At 39.3% G+C, this 5,784-nt stretch overlaps 1 pseudogene; it reads left to right on the top strand.

Moving 5' to 3' along the window:
- Window positions 1-3,749: 3,749 nt before the first annotated feature.
- LOC138038187 (F-box only protein 38-like) overlaps window positions 3,750-5,784 on the top strand; it is a 3,282-nt pseudogene continuing 1,247 nt past the window's right edge.

Below are 5,784 nucleotides of genomic sequence, written 5' to 3'. Positions count from 1 at the left end.
TGCCCTTCCTGGGTACCTTAGTAATGTTATCTGAGAGCGTCGGTGCAGAGAAGAGTCATTAAGGATAATCTGTCCTCTTGGGTTTGCAATATGAAGGGGCTGCACTTATTAGTAGCTAGTGTTGCAATCCTGCGTCGGCGTTATGTCTCTCTTGAAGTCCCCGCCGTGCACATCTGTCAGCTAAGTTTTCTGTTAGTAAGGCTAAGGAGACCCCACCCGCACTACTCAGAGTCCCGCTTACATTGATGTTATCTTCCTCTGGTCACTCAAGTTATGGGCCATGGCTAAACATTAAGATCTGGGTCAGCCTAGTGGATGTAAAAATGAACGCGCGTAGCCCCAAAAAGGTTCAGGGAGTTTTATCACCATGCTAGCCTCTATGTTTAAATGTATGTGATGTATATAATGGTTTACTGTTGCGATGGACTCGTCGCCACCGCCCCCTACTTTAATTCATGCTTTTGGCTGCGAGAGTATGGTGAATAAATAAACTAAAACAGGGGTTCAAATTCAACTGTGATGAATGGGCTTACACAGTTTATTTGTGTTCAAGTGGTCTCAAATTCAAACTCTACCAAAAATATAGATTCTATAAGAGTTGCAAGTATATGTTAAGTGCAAATTACACCCACTTTTTCAGAATCTTCTTCTGTCCCTATTGTGTGGCCCATTTCAGTTATTAGGGGTAATGGTTGCAGGGGTGGATTTTTTTTCACTTACTTAAGAGTTGGCGTACTAGCAGGTTTTCAGAAGAAAACGATCAATATTAATTTTTGAAATCTGTGAAATTAAAGCAACCAGGATGTCTCTTTCTTCTGGAAGTGTTAGTCACTGCAGTTGATGTAAAATGTAATTATTATTTAGAAAAAAGGAAATGGCAAATCAGGGGAAAATTGCTGGAGGGGAGACTGGAAACAAGACATTTCAAAGGGCCTTTTTCTCAAAAACTAGCTGTTATGACAGGGTTCAAAAATTCTTTTGGGAATTAGTAAACAATCTAAGACAAAACTTGTCAACATTTTTTAAAAGGTATCTATCAGTGGATGGGGTCTAAAAAACAGGTCACTCCGTGCAAGACATTATTTTAACCTTTTTGAAAGTTGACCTAGACCCTAGGCCTAAAACCAAACCTTAGGGCCTAGGGTTGGGAAAATTGAGGGTTTTGGTTACTTCGTCAAAAGGTTTTAAAACAATGACCTGCAATGTATGACCTGTGGTTTCAGACCTGCCCCTCTATCAGACAGTTTTCCAGTTACTATGGACATGAAGGTTACAAATGAATTGGAAATTATGCTGGCTACCGATCTATTTCCTTCGCATATATAAGGAAATAAAAGCTGATGCTAGGTTCATGTCTGTGTGATTATGATCCTGCTTGCGGTTTGCAATTTTGAGACGAAAACTTGTTCAGCCTTCTGTTGCTTCGGTGGGATTTTAACATTCTAATCTAAGTTAGCGGAAAAAAAACACAAAGGACAACGGAAACCCTTCCAAACATCCACCGTAGGAATTTTAAATTTACGCGAGGTTTTACATCAGTTGTCCTTTCCCCCTGGCAAACTTTGGGACCCCAACCCGTTAAAGTTCCCTTGGCGAAAAATCGGCCCTAATGGGCAGGGAATACCAAGGGGAAAGGCCGCCAACAAGTTGAGACGTGGCATGTGACGTCGGTCAAGGGATCAATACGTATTCAGTGCGGTGGGGGTACTGGTAATATCACAGGTGACAACATTACATGTCAATTCATAAGATGCATGCTTTTTTCAAACCTTGATGCCCATTTTGGTCACTATAGGAAAAGTTGGCATGGCAACATTGTGTAATTTAAAATGTCAAATTTCATGTCAAAAATAAGGAGTAATTTGTCAGTCCGATGGTACATTTATAACTCCCTTTATGTCAAACCTTAAGATAACGCAATTTGGGTCACGGGTCTTTTTCAAAATATATTTGGTCAAAGGCTGAGTTAATTTTCTTTTGAAAAGCAATGAAAAAAAAACACAACCTGTTTCCATTTTTGTTTGTAAAAAATTAATGTCCACAATGGTCCGTGATACTAATAATTAAATTGTTTTTTATGCTCTCTAAAGTAAAGTGATCATGTTAAGAAAATAATTCACAGAAACTCATTACTACTGGCTTTAGGATATGCCGTCCTTAAGAGAAACCAAGGGCTTCATCTAGAGAGCCACCTTGATTGTGTCTTCATTAAGTAGGCTAATACAACAGCTGAACGGGCGTGATGCACCTGATGAGGGACTGTGGACAAATAAGACAAAAAATAATTAGCAGATGCTTCATGTAAATGTATTGTGACAGAGAATGTGTCATGCTAAAATTCTTGAGACTATCAAAATATCTTAGCACTAATCCAGTTTTTTGTTGTTAGACCAATTTTAATTCACGCAGGGTTAGAATGGTGCCGAAAGACAGGGCAAACTAGTGGGACTAGCAGGAATGTGAAATCCACAATACATGACGAGGGAATAATTGTGGACAATCCCACTGTAGTTTTAAAAATAAAGAAGCTTGCATGTGGATCTGTTCTGGTTGTAAAATGAGCAAGACAGGAGCGGATATAGTATGAAAGAAGAACACGTTATTGATAATAGTTGGATGAGGTTTGTATAGTTATCCAACATACTCACAGTCGAAGCAAGACTGTGGAAATCTGCAAAGGCCAAGGGTAAGGTGAGGCTAAGAGTGTCAAGGTTATTATCTTTTTATTAGTTTTAAAAAGAAATAAAGAGGAGCTACATGTAACAATGCGGTAGTTTTGTTAGCTTGAGTTCATGTTTAAAACTAATGAATACGATGTTTGGTAGCACATTTGTTTTGGAGAAAAAATTACACTGCGCAATAAATTATGTAATACACTATTCCTATTATTAGACAAGTACAGGTAATAACTTTTGCGTGCAATTTGGAATAAATAAGCATGAGTAAATTCTTGAAAGACAAACAAAATTGCATGAGCCCTTTCTGGGCGAGTGCAATTTGTACAGTCTATGAAAAAAATTCACAAGCACTTATTAATTATAGTCCAAATTGCATGAGAAAAATCACGTGATTACTCACTGATACTATACATGAAAAAATTAGAGATGTTTAATAAGCAGAACCACATATCAAGCAATAACTATCTAGCTTCTGACTTTCTTTGCTTATTGACCAATCAGAATCATATTTAATACTTCTTTCTTGCAATGACTTGCCTCTTTTCCGCAGAAGTTACCTGAAAACTGTATTTTTCTTTGCCAATCAGAATGGAGCAATTTTTTCATATAATTATTATCCTGTTATTAGTATTTTTTTCAAATATCCGAAGTACCCAGTTCTGAGCGACTGGAATCAGCCTTTGCCGATTCCACTGTCTTGACTTGAGTATGTTGGAGAACACACAAACCTCATCCACGGGTGTCCGAATTACTCTCATGTGTTGTGGATTCAAATCCCTGTAGTCCACTATTTTTGCACCATTATAACCTTCCTGATTTTCGATATCTTCACGTAAGATTAAGATTGTTTTTGTGCGAAAAAATAACACACACCAGTGAACCACAACATGTTCCTTGCTCTCATTTCCTTTGGTAATAAATTCAGAACATTCGTCAAAGAAACTCAAAAGGTCTGACTCAGGTTCGTCCAAACATTGCACGTGTTTTGAAAGAATTAATCACCATCATCTATTCCGAGAGGCTCAAGTACACCGTTAGTATTTTATTTTATCGTCGGGTGGTTTGGAATTAGCTAGGACAATTGCATCCGTTCTTGAACCAATATAAAGCCCTTCCTTAACAAGAGACATTCTAGCTAGATCTACATTGTAGCCACTGTTAACCTTCATATCGTCCATCGGAAAATTAATCGGCAATTAATCGCAACTCTCCGAATCTATATTCGGAGACGAGGAGGAATCGATCATGACCGATGGTAGCACGTTAAAATGAGCTGTGGGGTGAAGAAGGATTTTAGCGCAAAAGATTAGGATTGGCATGGATAAAAAGAAGAACCATCTTGATTCGGACAATTTTCGGCAAAAATTCGTTTCGAAGAAGCTTTTTCAATCGAGAAATGGGGTTGAAATCCATGAAGGGTCCAGTGTTTTGTTCGAGCACTTGTCCCTGGAGATCTTGGTGAAAATTATGTCTTCCTTGGCACTCAAAGATATTCTTTTGCTTGAGACAACATCCAAGAAAACTATCAAACGCGACGTCAATCCACTTGAGAACAGAAAAGCAGTCGACTTTACGGAAGGCAAATGGTATGGAGAAATGTCTTCACTCATTACAGATGCCGTTTTTTCAAGGCTGTTGAAGCGATGTCCAGAAGTAAACAGTGCTAGGTATACATCCTAGTCAGTAACTAAACGCCAGCAAAGACACGCAGATACTTGAGCGTGGATGGTATCACGGCCGCCTTAACATTTTGCTCTAAACTTAGGTCAATCAGCACATCAAACATTCAAATATTGGACGCCATGTTGGCAATCAATCCAAATTTGTAAATTGTTGGTGGTTTTCGAAACCGAGGGGGAGACTTCCCGATTTCACCACTGAATAACCTATCGATTCCAAAGGGTGTAAGATTATCCCAGCTCATCCTGACCGGTGTAACAGTTCCTTTGTTACCTGCAATAGGAACACTGAGCTTTCTTCAATTGCAGTGGGTTAAATTCACTGATCCTGATCCTTTCAAAGATTTTTCGTGTCCCATGTTGGCGCACTTCATCATGAAAAACTGCATGGGTGACATTGTGACAGGGTCATTCAGCCCTGTCACCTGCTTTCCTCTTTTTCATGCTTTAGGAAGAGCAGGACATCTTGAGCGGCTTGAACTGGTTCGTGTACCCTTTCCAGGGGGTATTTTTCGCCATGTAGTGGAGGACAACTGGAGACTTGGTAGCTTCCGATGTTTTGACGAGAGTATCAATTGCAGCTTGTCATGATGCTCTAGAAGTAGATTTGGGATACCTTGTGCTTGTGTCAGCCTTCAGGCTTGAGGAATTAATTATCCAACCATCATTAACCAAGGATGCAGTCTTCTCAGCACTGTTAATGGCTCATGCTGACTATCCTAGATTTGAATGTCTTCATTTGGGATATGTGGATGAGTTTCCTGAGAAGGGACAGTACACTCAAGCAGAGCTTCTTCGGTATGGCTTATCAATGGAAAGAGAACATACACCTGCTCTGTCAGACAGAGGAATGAAATTAGCCTTGCAAGTTTTTCCTAGAGTGCGATACTTAGCAGTCTGCAATTGCCCAAATTTGAGAAATGCATCGCTCTGGTACACTCCAAATTTAACATGCATGGCTTTGCGGGATTTGACCCTGTCTAAGTGCAAGAATTTATCCATAGAACATGTTTCCCAATTTATATGTCAGCTACAAAGCCTTGAATATCTTCATGTTGAACACATGTTCAAAGGAGTTCATGAAAATGAGGAAGGAAGTGTCAATACTGAGATGAAACTTCTCATCTCTTCACAAATTGTCAAAAGTGTTTCCTTTCACAAATGTGGATTCATCAAGCTGTCAGTTGTTAATTGCCCTAATCTCTGCACCCTTTCTTGTTCCTCGTGCACGAGCCTTTATCAAGTTGAATTTAAAAACTGTTTGTTGAGTCGTGTCAGTTTCTCTCTATGTCCAGCTTTAAGCATGAATAGTGTGCTTCGTGAAGTGTACAGTTTACAAGCAAATTCAAGTCGTATTGTCTCGTTGCGTCCATCTGAACATTTTGACCCACTAGAATTTGAGCGGCAGTTATTTTCATCATCTCTTG

The sequence above is a fragment of the Montipora capricornis genome, chromosome 2, assembly GCF_036669925.1.
Source record: "Montipora capricornis isolate CH-2021 chromosome 2, ASM3666992v2, whole genome shotgun sequence".
NCBI classification, from domain to species: Eukaryota; Metazoa; Cnidaria; class Anthozoa; order Scleractinia; family Acroporidae; genus Montipora; species Montipora capricornis.
The sequence above is the reverse complement of the archived record's forward strand: the minus strand, read 5'-3'. Positions and strand labels throughout refer to the sequence as shown.